Raw genomic sequence first — 15,458 nt, 5'->3', positions numbered from 1 at the left:
ATTTGTGATATCATTAAGCATTCTGTAAATTAGTTTTTTATATTCTGTATCTGATAATTCCAAAATTGTATCTTCATTTGGGAAAGATTTTGATTCTTTTGTTTGGGGAGTTGGAGAAGCTGTCACGGTCTGCTTCTTTAAGTGGTTTGATATGGATTGTTGTCTCCGAGCCATCACTGGGAAACTAGTTTTTCCAGAAAATCCGCTAAAAAAAAACTGCAGTCAGATCCCTATCAGAGTTCTCCCTCTGGCTCAGGCTATTCAGATGTTAATGAAGCCGCCTGGGGAGGGTGGGGGAGGGAACAGAGAGATAGGAGAGTAGCACCTCAGAATATAGCCAGAGTTGCTTGTCTTGCTTGGAATGACTATTATATCTGAGATTCCCGCGGGCGCGTCGCCTATGTGTGCTGTCTGTGTGGAGATTGCCCCCGGGGGGTCTGGCCCGCTGGAGTCACGGTCAGATCCTCCGCTTCCAGCCCCACGCCCAGCGTCAAGGCTCCCCTACTGGGACGGTGCACTCTCGACTCCAAAATCAGTCGCTGCCTCCCGGGGACTTCTCGTCCCTCCAGCCGCGTGGCCGTGCCGCCCCCGTGAACCAGGTGGGCCCCCTCCCGGGGTTAGTTCAGATGGGTGGAGTAGCTCCCCGTGCTTGTGCCGCGACCGAGTGTCCCGGCTGGAACGCTGTTCTCCCCGCTCCAATACCAGTCGCTGCCTCCCGGGGACTTCTCCTACCGGCTGCGTCTCACGCCGCCCGCGCGACCCGGATGGTCACCTTCCCGGGGTTAGTTCAGGGGGTGGAGCAACTCTCCGTGTTTATGGCGTACCTGCGTGCAGTCCAAATCCCTGCGGGACGGTTCCCCGGCTCGGATGCTGCTCTTTCTGCTCCAAGATCAGTCACTGCCTCCCGGGGACTTCTCCTACCAGCTGCGTCCCACGCCGCCCGTGGAACCGGCTAGTCCCCCTCCCGGGGTTAGTTCAGGGGGGTGGAGCAGGTCTCTGTGCTTGTGCCGTACCTGACTGGTATGCTGGCTCCAGGCTCTGGAAACAATCGCTGCTTCCCCGTATTAGTTCGTTGTCCGTCTCTAAATCTGTGTTTGTTGTTCAGGGTTCGTAGATTGTTATGTATGTGATCGATTCACTTGTTTTTCCGTGTCTTTGTTGTAAGAGGGATCCGAGGTAGCGTCTGCCTAGTCCGCCATCTTGGCTCCGCCTCCTCGAATTGGTGCATATTTTGATGGGTATATTTTCATAAACAATAAAAAAAATTTAAAAGATTACTTCTAATTTTTTAAATAATTTTTATTGAGCTTTAAGTGAACGTTTACAAATCAAGTCAGTCTGTCACATATAAGCTTATATACACCTTACTCCACACTCCCACTTCCTCTCCCCCTAATGAGTAAGCCCTTCCGGTCTCTCCTTTTGTAACAATTTTGCCAGTTTCTAATCCTCTTTACCCTCCCATCTCCCCTCCAGACAGGAGATGCCAACACAGTCTCAAGTGTCCACCTAATACAAGTAGCTCACTATTCATCAACATCTCTCTCCCACCCACTGTCCAGTCCCTTCCATGTCTGATGAGTCGTCTTCGGGAATGGTTCCTGTCCTGGGCCAACAGAAGGTCTGGGGACCATGACCGCCGGGATTCCTCTAGTCTCAGTCAGACCATTAAGTCTGGTCTTTTTATGAGAATTTGGGGTCTGCATCCCACTGATCTCCTGCTCCCTCAGGGGTTCTCTGTTGTACTCCCTGTCAGGGCAGTCATCGATTGTGGCTGGGCACCAACTAGTTCTTCTGGTCTCAGGATGATGTAAGTCTCTGGTTCATGTGGCCCTTTCTGTCTCTTGGGCTCATAGTTATCGTGTGACCTTGGTGTTCTTCATTCTCCTTTGATCCAGATGGGTTGAGACTAATTGATGCATCTTAGATGGCTGCTTGTTAGCATTTAAGACCCCAGATGCCTCATTTCAAAGCCGGATGCAGAATGTTTTCATAATAGATTTATTTTGCCAATTGACTTAGAGGTCCCCTTAAACCATGGTCCCCAAACCACCGCCCTTGCTCCGCTGACCTTGGAAGCCTTCAGTTTATCCCAGAAACTTCTTTGCTTTTGGTCCAGTCCAGTTGAGCTGACCTTCCATGTATTGAGTATTGTCCTTCCCTTCACCTAAAGTAGTTCTTATCTACTAACTAATCAGTAAAAAACCCTCTCCCACTCTCCCTCCCTCCCCCCCTCATAACCACAAAAGCATGTGTTCTTCTCAGTTTATACTATTTCTCAAGATCTTATACTAGTGGTCTTATACAATACTTGTCCTTTTGCCTCTGACCAATTTCGCTCAGCATAATGCCTTCCAGGTTCCTCCATGTTATGAAATGTTTCACAGATTTGTCACTGTTCTTTATCGATGCGTAGTATTCCATTGTGTGAATATACCACTATTTATTTAACCATTCATCCATTGATGGACACCTTGGTTGCTTCCAGCTTTTTGCTATTGTAAACAGAGCTGCAATAAACATGGGTGTGCATATATCTGTTTGTGTGAAGGCTCTTATTTCTCTAGGGTATATTCCGAGGAGTGGGATTTCTGGGTTGTATGGTAGTTCTATTTCTAACTGTTTAAGATAACGCCAGAAAGACTTCCATAGTGGCTGTACCATTTTACATTCCCACCAGCAGTGTGTAAGAGTTCCAATCTCTCCGCAGCCTCTCCAACATTTATTATTTTGTGTTTTTTGGATTAATGCCAGCCTTGTTGGAGTGAGATGGAATCTCATGGTAGTTTTAATTTGCATTTCTCTAATGGCTAATGATGGAGAGCATTTTCTCATGTATCTGTTAGCTGCCTGAATATCTTCTTTAGGGAACTGCATGTTCATATCCTTTGCCCACTTCTTGATTGGGTTGTTTGTCTTTTTGTGGTTGAGTTTTAACAGAATCATATAGATTTTAGAGATCGGGCACTGGTCAGAGATGTCACAGCTGAAAATTCCTTCCCAGTCTGTAGGTGGTCTTTTCCCTCTTTTGGTGAAGTCCTTAGATGAGCATAGGTGTTTGATTTTTAGGAGCTCCCAGTTATCTGGTTTCTCTTTGTCATTTTTGGTAATGTTTTGTATTCTGTTTCTGCCTTGTATTAGGGCTCCTAATGTTGTCCCTATTTTTTTTTCCATGATCTTTACCATTTTAGTCTTTATGTTTAGGACTTTGATCCACTTGGAGTTAGTTTTTGTGCATGGTGTGAGGTATGGGTCCTGTTTCATTTTTTTTGAAAATGGATATCCAGTTACGCCAGCACCATTTGTTAAAAAGACTGTCTTTTCCCCAATTAACTGATACTGGGCCTTTGTCAAATATCAGCGGCTTATGTGTGGATGGATTTATATCTGGGTTCTTAATTCTGTTCCATTGGTCTATGTGCCTATTGTTGAACCAGTACCAGGCTGTTCTGACTACTGTGGTTCTGAAATCAGGTACAGTGAGGCCTCCCACTTTCTTCTTCTTTTTCAGTAATGCTTTACTTCTCCAAGGCTTCTTTCCCTTCCATATGAAGTTGGTGATTTGTTTCTCCATCACATTAAAAAATGACATTGGAATTTGGATCGGAAGTGCATTGTATGTATAGATGGCTTTTGGTAGAATAGACATTTTTACTATGTTAAGTCTTCCTATCCATGAGCAAGGTATGTTTTTCCACTTAAGTAGGTCCTTTTTAGTTTCTTGTAGTAGTACTTTGTAGTTTTCTTTGTATAGGTCTTTTACATCTTTGGTAAGATTTATTCCTAAGTATTTTATCTTCTTGGGGGCTACTGTGAATGGTATTTATTTGGTGATTTCCTCTTCGATGTTCTTTTTGTTGATGTAGAGGAATCCAAGTGATTTTTGTATGTTTATCTTATAACCTGAGACTCTGCCAAACTGTTCTATTAGTTTCAGTAGTTTTCTGGAGGATTCCTTAGGGTTTTCCGTGTATAAGATCATGTCATCTGCAAATAGAGATAATTTTACTTCCTCCTTGCCAATCTGGAAGCCCTTTATTTCTTTGTCTAGCCTAATTGCTCTGGCTAGGACCTCTAGCACAATGTTGAATAAGAGCGGTGATAAAGGGCATTCCTGTCTGGTTCCCGTTCTCAAGGGAAATGCTTTCAGGCTCTCTCCATTTAGAATGATGTTGGCTGTTGGCTTTGTATAGATGCCCTTTATTATGTTGAGGAATTTTCCTTCAATTCCTATTTTGGTGAGAGTTTTTATCATGAATGGGTGTTGGACTTTGTGAAATGCCTTTTCTGCATCAATTGATGAGATCATGTGGTTTTTGTCTTTTGTTTTATTTATATGGTGGATTACATTAATGGTTTTTCTAATATTAAACCAGCCTTGCATACCTGGTATAAATCCCACTTGGTCATGGTGGATTTTTTTTTTTTTTTGATATGTTGTTGAATTCTATTGGCTAGAATTTTCTTGAGGATTTTTGCATCTATGTTCATGAGGGATATAGGTCTGTAATTTTCTTTTTTTGCGATGTCTTTGCCTGGTTTTGGTATCAGGGAAATGGTGGCTTCATAGAATGAGTTAGGTAGTATTCCGTCATTTTCTATGCTTTGAAATACCTTTAGTAGTAGTGGTGTTAACTGTTCTCTGAAAGTTTGGTAGAACTCTGCAGTAAAGCCATCTGGGCCAGGGCTTTTTTTTGTTGGGAGTTTTTGGGTTACCGTTTCAATCTCTTTTTTTGTTATGGGTCTATTTAGTTGTTCTACTTCTGATTGTGTTAGTTTAGGAAGGTAGTGTTTTTCTAGGAATTCATCCATTTCTTCAAGGTTTGCAAATTTGTTAGAGTACAATTTTTCGTAATAATCTGATATGATTCTTTTAATTTCAGTTGGGTCTGTTTTGATGTGGCCCATCTCGTTTCTTATTCGGGTTATTTGTTTGCTTTCCTGTATTTCTTTAGTCAGTCTGGCCAATGGTTTATCAATTTTGTTAATTTTTTCAAAGAACTAGCTTTTGGCTTTGTTAATTCAATTTTTTTTCTGTTCTCTAATTCATTTAGTTCAGCTCTAATTTTTATTATTTGTTTTCTTCTGGTGCTGATGGATTCTTTTGCTGCTCACTTTCTATTTGTTCAAGTTGTAGGGACAGTTCTCCGATTTTGGCTCTTCTTTTTTATGTGTGCATTTATCGATATAAATTGGCCTCTGAGCACCACTTTTGCTGTGTGCCAGAGGTTTTGAGAGGAAGTATTTTCATTCTCGGAATTTCCTTATTTCCTCCTTAATGTCTTCTATAACCCAGTCTTTTTTCAGAAGGGTATTATTCAGTTTCCAAGTATTTGATTTCTTTTCCCTGATTTTTCTGTTATAGATTTCCACTTTTATGGCCTTGTGGTCTGAGAAGATGCTTTGTAATATTTCGATGTTTTGGATTCTGCAAACGCTTGTTTTGTGACCTAATATGTGGTCTCTTTTAAAGAATGTTCCATGTGCGCTAGAAAAAAAAGTATACTTTGCAGCAGTTGGGTGGAGAGTTCTGTATAAGTCAATGAGGTCAAGTTGGTTGATTGTAGTAATTAGGTCTTCCTTGTCTCTATTGAGCTTCTTACTGGATATCCTGTCCTTCTCCAAAAGTGGTGTGTTGAAGTCTCCTACTATAATTGTGGAGGTGTCTATCTCATTTTTCAGTTCTGTTAAAGTTTGTTTTATGTATCTTGCAGTCCTGTCATTGGGTGCATAAATATTTAATATGGTTATATCTTCCTGGCCAATTGTCCCTTTTATCATTATGTAGTGTCCTTCTTTATCCTTTGTGGTGGATTTAACTTTGAAATCTATTTTTGTTAGAAATTAGTATTGCTACTCCTGCTCTTTTTTGGTTATTGTTTGCTTGATATATTTTTTTCCATCCTTTGAGTTTTAGTTTGTTTGTGTCTCTAAGTCTAAGGTGTGTCTCTTGTAGGCAGCATATAGACGGATCGTGTTTCTTTATCCACTCTGAGACTCTCTGTCTCTTTATTGGTGCAATTAATCCATTTACATTCAGCGTAATTATAGATAAGTATGTGTTTAGAGTTGTCATTTTAATGCCTTTTTATGTGTGTTGTTGACAATTTCATTTTTCCACATACTTTTTTGTGCTGAGAAGTTTTTCTTTGTAAATTGTGTGTTCCTCATTTTCATAGTATTTGACTTCATGTTTGCTGAGTCATTACTTTTTTCTTGGTTTTTATTTTGAGTTATGGAGTTGTTATATCTCTTTGTGGTTACCTTAATATTTACCCATTTTTTTTCTAAGTAAAAACCTAACCTGTTGTCCTATATCGCTTTGTCTCCCTCTCCATATGGCAGTTCTATCCCACCTGTATTTAGTCCCTCTTTTTGATTATTGTGATCTTTTACATATTGACTTCAATGATTACCCTGTTTTGAGCATTTTTTTTTTTTTAGTTAATCTTAATTTGTTTTTGTGATTTTCCTATTTGAGTTGATATCAGGATGTTCTGTTCTGTGACCTTGTGTTGTGCTGGTGTCTGATATTATTGGTTTTCTGACCAAACAATTTCCTTTAGTATTTCTTGCAGCTTTGGTTTGGTTTTTGCAAATTCTCTAAGTTTGTGTTTATCTGTAAATATCTTAATTTCGCCTTCATATTTCAGAGAGAGTTTTGCTGGATATATGATCCTTGGCTGGCAGTTTTTCTCCTTCAGTGCTCTGTATATGTCATCCCATTGCCTTCTTGCCTACATGGTTTCTGCTGAGTAGTCTGAGCTTATTCTTATTGATTCTCCCTTGTAGGAGACCTTTCTTTTATCCCTGGTTGCTTTTAAAATTTTCTGTTTATCTTTGGTTTTGGCAAGTTTAATGTAAATATGTCTTGGTGTTTTTCTTTTTGGATCAATCTTAAATGGGGTTCAATGAGCATCTTGGATAGATATCCTTTCGTCTTTCATGATGTCGGGAGGTTTTCTGTCAGCAGATCTTCAACTATTCTTTGTGTTTTCCATTGTCCCTCCCTGTTCTGGGACTCCAATCACACGCAAGTTATCCTTCTTAATAGAGTCCCACATGATTCTTAGGGTTTCTTCATTTTTTTTTAATTCTTTTATCTGATTTTTTTTTTCAGCTATGTTGGTGTTAATTCCCTGGTCCTCCAGATTTCCCAGTCTGCATTCTAATTGCTCGAGTCTGCTCCTCTGACTTTCTTTTGCATTGTCTAATTCTGTAATTTTATTGTTAATCTTTTGGATTTCTGAATGCTGTCTCTCTATGGATTCTTGCAACTTATTAATTTTTCCACTATATTCTTGAATAATCTTTTTGAGTTCTTCAACTGCTTTATCAGCATGTTCATTGGCTTTTTCTGCAGATTACCTTATTTCATTTCTGAGGTCATCCCTGATGTCTTGAAGCATTCTGTAAATTAGTTTTTTATATTCTGTATCTGATAATTCCAGGATTGTATCTTCATTTGGGAAAGATTTTGATTCTTTAGTTTGGGGGGTTGTAGAAGCAGTCATGGTCTGCTTCGTTATGTGGTTTGATATCGACTGCTGTCTCCGAGCCATCACTAAGATATTGTAGTGATTTATTCTATATTTGCTCACTGAGTCTTATCTTGTTTTGTTTTCTTTCAATATACGTGGATGGGCTACTAGATTGCACTGTCTTGATTTTTGTAGCCCTTGACTTACTTATGATCTATTACCAGCTGGTTTGGGCTGTTACCAGATATATACGCCTGAGTCCATTCACTATTCTTGAGTAGAATCTGATTTGGGGTCATCAAGCGTGTGATGCACACCGTCACCTATTCACCTTGAGAAGTAGTGGTGATAGTTGTGTGCACCAGAATCTAGTAGCAGCTGGGGTTCACATTCCAGGGGTGCAGGATGCTGACAGGCTTCCCCCAAGTGTCAGTGAGGTAGGTGTGTCTCTATTCCTAAAGCACGTTGGTGGGTGGGCTCTGCTTCTGTACCTTAGGCCCCCAATGCAAGTACCTCTACAGATGGGTAGGTGTCACCCTTCTTAGAACCCTAAAGCAGGAGGCTAGGTGGTCTTGGGTGAGCCTCAGCCCTCAGTTCCCTGTTGTGGGTGAGGGCCCTGTTGAATACGCAGAGATATCAGACCTGGGAAACTTGTCTTTCCAGTAAATCCACTAAAACAAATGCAGTCAGATCCCTATCAGAAATTCCTTTGCATTATAATAGCTACCTTGTTCCCTGTAGGGCTGAAAGCCCGAGACTGTGGATCACATATGCTTGGCTGGAGCTGGTTCTGTGTTTTTAGTCCAATTAGGGAGGGATTTTTGGTCCCTGGGTTTTTTGTGGTTGCTTCTCTCAGGCCAGAAGAATGGGTTAGGAAAAGACCAAAAAAAAAAAAAAAGGAAAGGAAAAGCCACGAAGCAGTTCTCCCTATGGCTCAGGAAATTCCAATGTTAATGAAGCTGCCTGGGAAGGGGAGGGGAGGGTTCAGAAAAACAGGAGAGAGTAGCACCCCAGAATATAGACAAAGTTACTTATCTTGCTTGGGATGACTGTTTTATCTGAGATTCCAGAGGGGCGCGTCGCCTGTGTGCGCTGGCTGTGTAGAGATTGCCCCCGAGGGTCAGGCCCACGTCCCCGGCTTGCGCTGTCTCAGAAGCCGGGGTCAGTTCCTCCACTGCCAGTCCAAAGCCCAGCGTCAAGGTTCCCCGACTGGGATGCTGCACTCCCAGCTCCACAAACAGTCGCTGCCTCCCGGTGACTTCTCCTCCCGCCAGCCGCGTCGCTGCGCCATCTGCGCGGACCAGCTTGGCCCCCCCAGGTCAGTTCAGGGTGCTGGGGCTGCGCCCCGTGTTTGCACCGCCACAGGATGTCGAGCTCATCTCCCCTGCTCCCAGTCCAAAGCCTGGCACCAAGGCTCCCCGGCTGGGACGCTGCACTCCCGGCACCAATACCAGTCGCTGCCTCCCGGCGACTTCTCCTCCCGCCAGCTGCATCGCCGCACCACCCGCGCAGACTGCCTGGGCCCCCTCCCAAGGTCAGTTCAGGGAGGTAGGGCTGTGCCCCGTGTTTGCGCCGTCACAGGATGCAGTGCTCAGCTCCCCTGAACCCAGTCCAAAGCCCCACGCCAAGGTTCCTCGGCTGGGACCCTGGCTCCAGGCTCTGAAAACAGTCGCTGCTTCCCCGTAGTTGTTCCTTCTCAGTCTCTGTCACTCAGGTCAACTCTTTAAATCTGTGTTTGTTGGTCAGCATTCGTAGATTGTTATGTATGTGGTCGATTCACTTGTTTTTCTGAGTCTTTGTTGCAAGAGGGATCCGAGGTAGCGTCTACCTTGTCAGCCATCTTGGCCCCCCTCCTCTAGAATTTTTATTATGAATGGGTGTTGGACTTTGTCAAATTCCTTTTCTGGATCAATTGATAAGATCATGTGGTTCTTGTCTTTTGTTTTATTTATATGATGGATTACATTAATTGTTTTTCTAATGTTGATCCATCCCTGCATACCTGGTATGAATCCCACTTGGTCATGGTGAATTATTCTTTGATATGTTGTTGAATTCTGTTGGCTAGAATTTTGTTGAGGATTTTTCCGTCTAAGTCCATGAGGGATATAGGCTTGTAATTTTCTTTTTTGTGTGTGTGGTTTCTTTACCTGGTTTTGGTATCAGGGTTATGCTGGCTTCATAGAATGAGTTTGGGAGTATTCCATCCTTTTCTGTGCTCTGAAATATCTTTAGTAGCAGTGGTTTTAACTCCTCTCTAAAAGTTTGGTAGAATTCTTCGTGAAGCTGTCAGGGCCAGGGCTTCCCTTTGTTGGGAGATTTTTTATTACTTTTTTAATCTCTTCTTTTGTTATGGGTTTATTTCACTGTTCTGTATCTATTTGTTTGTGTTTGTTTAGGTAGGTAATGTGTTTCTACAAATTTGTCCATTTCCTCTAGGTTTTCAAATTTATTTGAGTACAGTTTTTCATAGTATTCTGTTATGATTCTTTTAATTTCTGTTGAGTCTGTTGTGACATCACCCATCTGATTTCTTGTTTGGGTTTTTTCCTTCCTCTCGTGTTTCTCTTTTGTCAGTCTGGCCAATGGTTTATTGATTTTGTTAATCTTTTCAATAACCAGCTTTTGGTATTGTTAACTCTTTCAGTTGTTTTTCCGTTCTCCATTTCATTTCATTCTGCTCTAATTTTTACTATTTGCTTTCTTCTGGTGCCTGAGGGTTTCTTTTGTTGCTCTCTTTCTATTTGTTCAAGCTGTAGTGATAATTCTTGGATTTGGCCCTTTCTTATTTTTGTATGTGTGCATTTATTTATACATAAATTGACCTCTGAGCACTGCTTTACCTGTGTCCCAAAGTTTCTGACAGGAAGTGTTTTCATTCTCATTGGATTCCTTATTCCATCCTTAATTTTGTTCTATAATCCATTTGTTTTTGAGCAAAGTGTTGTTCAGTTTCCATGTGTTTGATTTCTTTTCCCTGATTTTTCTGCTATTGACGTCTAGTTTTATGACTTTCTGGCCACAGAAGATGCTTTGTAATATTTCAATGTTTTGGATTCTGTTATGTCTTGCTTTATGGCCTAATATGTGGTCTATTCTAGAGAATGTTCCATGTGTGTTGGAAAAGAAAGTATACTTGGATGCTGTTGGGTGGAGTGTTTTGTATATGTCTATGAGGTCATCAGGTTGGTTGATTGTGGCATTTAGATCTTCCATGTCTTTATTGAGCTTATTTCTGGTTATTCTATCCTTCACTGAAAGTCCTGTGTTGAAGTCTCCTACTATTATTGTGGAGTTGTCTGCCTTGCTTTTCAATGCCGTTAGAGTTTGTTTTATGTATATTGAAGCCCTGTCGTTGGGAGCATAAATATTTAATATGGTAATACCCTCCTGGTGTACTGTCCCTTTAATCATTATATAGTGACCTTCCTTATCCTTTGTAGTAGATTTAAGTTTGAAGTCTGTTTTGTCAGAAGTTAGTATAGCCACTCCTGCTCTTTTTTGATTGTTGTTTGCTTGATATATTTTTCCCATCCTTTGAGCTTTAGTTTGTTTATGCCTTTAAGTCTAAGGTGTGTCTCTTGTAGGCAGCATATAGACGGATCATTTTTTTTAATCCATTCTGCAACTCTCTATTGGTGCATGTAGTCCATTTACATTCAGAGTGATTATAGATAGGCATGAGTTCAGTGCTGTCATTTTGATGTCTTTTTTGTGTGTTGTTGACAGTTTCATTTTTCCACTTAGTTTTTTGTGCTGAGTAGTTTTTCTTTGTAAATTGGGTGTTGCTCTTTTTCATTGTTGTTGATTTTGTTTTTGCTGAGTCTTTATGTTTTTCTTATATTTTATTTTGATGTGTAAGACTGTTAGTCTCCTTTGTGATTACATTAATATTTACCCTTATATTTGTAAATTTAAACCTAACTTGTATCTCCCTATATCACCTTGAGTTCCTCTATATATGGAAGATCTATAACTAGTTCATGTAGTCCATGTTGATTGATTTAATGTTGTCATATTTTACATAATGACATCACTGATTCTCTGAGCGCTTTTCTATCTTGATTTATTTTCGTGATTTCCCTATCTGGGTTGATATCTGGTTGCTCTTTCCTGTGTTCCAGTGTTGGGTTGATATCTGATATTATTGACTTTCTTACCAGAGAGTTCCCTTTAGTATTTCTTTTTTTTTTTGATCTGGTGTTTTGTAAATTCCCTAACTTTCTGTTTATCTGGAAATATCCTAATTTCACTTGCATATTTGAGAGACAGTTTTGCTGGCTATATGACTCTTGGCTGGCAGTTTGTCTCCCTCAGTGCTTTATATATGTCATCCCATTGCCTTCTTGCCTGTGGTTTTTCTGCTGCATAGTCTGAGCTTATTCCTATTGATTTGCCTTTGTAGGTAACTTTTTGTGTACCCCTGGCCTCTCTTAAAATTTTCTCTTTAACTGTGGTTTTGGCAAGTTTGATTATAATATGTCTTGGTGACTTTCTTTTGGGATCTACCGGATATGGGGTTCGATGAGGATCTTGGATAGATATCCTTTCATCTTTCACGATGTCAGGAAAGTCTTCTGCCAGCAAATATTCAAGAATTCTCTCTGTATTTTCTGTTATCCCTCCCTGTCCTGGTAGTCCAATCACTCGTAGGTTATTCTTCTTGATAGAGTACCACATAATTCCTGGGTTTCTTCATTTTTTTTAATTCTTTTATCTGATTTTTCTTTGAGTATATTGTTGCCACATGTTTCATGTTTAATCTTGCTAATTCTGACTTCCATCTCCTCTCTTCTGTTCTGCTGACTTCCTACTGAGTTGTCTAATTCTGAAATTTTATTGTTAATCTTTTGAATTTCTGATTGCTGTCTCTGTGTGGATCCTTGCAGCCTATTAAAGTTTTCATTCTGTTCTTGAATAATCTTCTTAACTTCCTCAGCTGCTTTATCTTTGTGCTCCTTGGCTTGTTCTGCATTTTGCCTGTTCTCCTTCCTGAGGTCTTGAAGAGCTCTGTATATTGATCTTTTGTATTCTACGTCTGGTAATTCCAGGAATACGTCTTCATCCAGAAGAGTCCTTGATTCTTTGCTTTGGGAGTTTGTTGCAACAATCATGGTCTCCTTCTTTATGTGATTTTATATTGACAGGTGTCTCCAAGCCATCTATAATTTATTGTATTAATTTATTTTATGTTTGCTCACTGTGTCCTAGCTTCTTGCTTTGTTTTGCTTTGGTATACCCAAATAGGCTACTAGAGTGAGCTCACTTGATTACTGGAGTCTTTGAAGCACTAATGTCCTGTTACCCGATGCCTAGAGCTGTTACCAGGTATATGAGTCTAGGAGTCCATTCACTATTCTTGAATAGATTCAGCTGAGGGGTCCCAGTAGTCGCTCACCAAGTGTGTGGTACAGGCTCTTATCTACGATCCTAGAGGAGCAGTGGTGATTGGTGTATGCACAGGTTTCTGGTAGCTCTAAGGGGTCATACTCTGAGGAAGGTAGGGGGCTGACAATCTTCCCCCGAATGTCTGTGAGGAAAGCACATTCCTGTTCTCTACAGAGCTCTGGTGGGTGGACTCTGCAGCCGTACTCTAGGTATCCAGTGCTTCTAACTGTAACGTCTGGAGGTCTGGTAGGCACCACTTATCCTTGGAGCCCTGTCACAGGTGGCTAGGTGGCGTCCAGTCCTCAGGCCCCTGCTGTGTGCTGTGGGTAGGTGAGGGCCCTGTTTAATAGGCAGAGCAGTATCAAACATCAAAAACCCTGACACTCCACCGCACAGATGAAACAGTTACAGTCAGTCCTCAAACAGATTCACCCTTGCAATATAACTGCCAGATCCTATCTGCTATAATGGGACCACATGGATCTATGCTGGGGTGAAGACAAAATCTATGGACCACCTGTGCCTGGACTGGGGCCGCTTCTGCTCTGAGTTTCTAGATTAGGGGAGTCAGCAGAATATTTTTCCCCCTTTGGTTAATTTGTTCCTTCTCCAAGGCCAGGGGAATGGCTCAGAGAGAGCAGCAGGACCTATCTCAGGCCCAGGGAAATCAAATGTTAACGAAGCTGGCTGGGGCAGAGGGAGGAGGGATCAGATAGATAGGAGAGAGTTCTGTCAAAAGGAGGAGCTATTAGATCCATGTTGTAAATTAGAGAAAATCACTTATTATGTGCTGAGACCCTGATTTATCTCAGATGCCAGAGGCGTGTGCAGATGGTGTGCACTGGCTCTGCAGTTGCACCAGGGGGTGGGGCTGTGGCACCTCGCTTGCCTTCTTTCACTGAAGCAGCCGTGTCCTAAATGCCACTGCCAGCCCTGTGGCAGTCACATGAGTGGGTCAGGGGTGCCCCACTTCACTTGCTTTCTGTTGCTGAAGCAGCGGCGTCCCAGAACACTACCACTAGCCTCGCCTCACTGCTTCTTCACTGTCTCTCCCTCCCCAGTCACTCAGTCCGATTTCTTAACTTTGCCTTTGACACTTAGGGTTTGTAGCTTGTCATGTATATAACCGATTCACTTGTTTTTTCGGGTCTTTGTTGTAAGAGGGACCACTGGAAGCTTCTGACTACTCTGCCATCTTGGCCCTGCCTCCTGTGTCTTTTGATTTCTTGTCTACTGCTTCCCTGGGTGTTGATCGTGGATCCAGGTAAAATGAGATCCTTGACAACTTCAGTCTTTCCTCTGTTTATCTGATGTTGCTTACTGGTCTAGTTGTAAGGATTTTTGTTTTCTTTATGTTGAGGTGTAATCCATACTGAAGGCTGTGGTCTTTGATCCTCATCAGTAGGTGCTTCAAGTCCTCTTCATATTCACCAAGAAAGGTTGTGTCATCTCCATAATGAAGGTTGTTAACCAGGCTTCCTCCAATCCTCATGGTCCGTTTTCTTCATATAGTCCAGCTTCTCGGATTATTTGCTCAGCATATAGATTGAGTAGGTATGGTGAAAGGATACAATTCTGACGAACACCTTTCCTGACTTCAAACCATGCAGTATCCCCTTGTTCTATTCCAATGACTGCCTCTTGATCCATGTACACATTCCTCATGAGCACAATTGAGTGTGCCTGAATTTCTATTCTCTGCACTGTTATATGTTATTTGTTATGATCCACACAGTTGAACACCTTTGCACAGTCAATAAAACACAGGTAAACGTCTTTCTGATATTCTGCTTTTCTTCTGTAAGCTCTCATTTTTGGTCTCTACTTAGTTGTTTCATTTCACCTGGATATATAATTGTCATTTTTTAAATTTGGTTCTACCATAAAAATAGATTTGAATGAGTGAAAATAAATTTATAAAATGAGTACAGTTTATAAAATAAAACTTACATTCGAATTTGGACATTAACACAAAAATTTACATCTGAAAATTAAAAAACCGGTTGCTGTTGAATTGATTCTGACTCATAGTGACCCTACAGGGTAGAACTGCCCCCATAGAGTTTCCAAGGCACAGCTGGTGGATTCAAACTGCCAACCTTTGGGTTTTTAGCCAAGCTCTTAACCACTGAGCCACCAGGGCTTGATTTGAAAATTTGTAATTAAAAAAAATTGACTTGGAGCATAAGTTTTTTTCTTCAGTTCTGCAATAGTCAAAAGAAATAGTAGTTACAATACAGTGGGATATAATTTCATTTGTTTGCGGTACAGTGTTTGCTGGTCTCTACAAGTGTTTTTTGTCCTGAAATAATATTTAAGAACTTGTGCGTTCACTTTCCTTCCTTTGATGCTGCATCTTCACAGGTCACTAGAGCACTGCTGATACTCAAAGGAGACGAGAGCGATCGCAAAGACCATGATACAAATACGAGGGTGTGCTCAATCTGAAGATGTTTTCTCGTTAGCTTTGGGCAGGACCAGATACCTCACGAGTCAAGTGATTATAGCGCTGCCGGCACATTATGTGGCCGATGAGAGAGAGCTGAATGTGAGGTTATACTCGATCAGTCCCAAATGACAAAGAAAATA

The sequence above is a fragment of the Elephas maximus genome, chromosome 4 (assembly GCF_024166365.1).
Source record: "Elephas maximus indicus isolate mEleMax1 chromosome 4, mEleMax1 primary haplotype, whole genome shotgun sequence".
In the NCBI taxonomy this organism is placed as follows: domain Eukaryota; kingdom Metazoa; phylum Chordata; class Mammalia; order Proboscidea; family Elephantidae; genus Elephas; species Elephas maximus.
Note: the sequence above shows the minus strand (reverse complement) of the source record.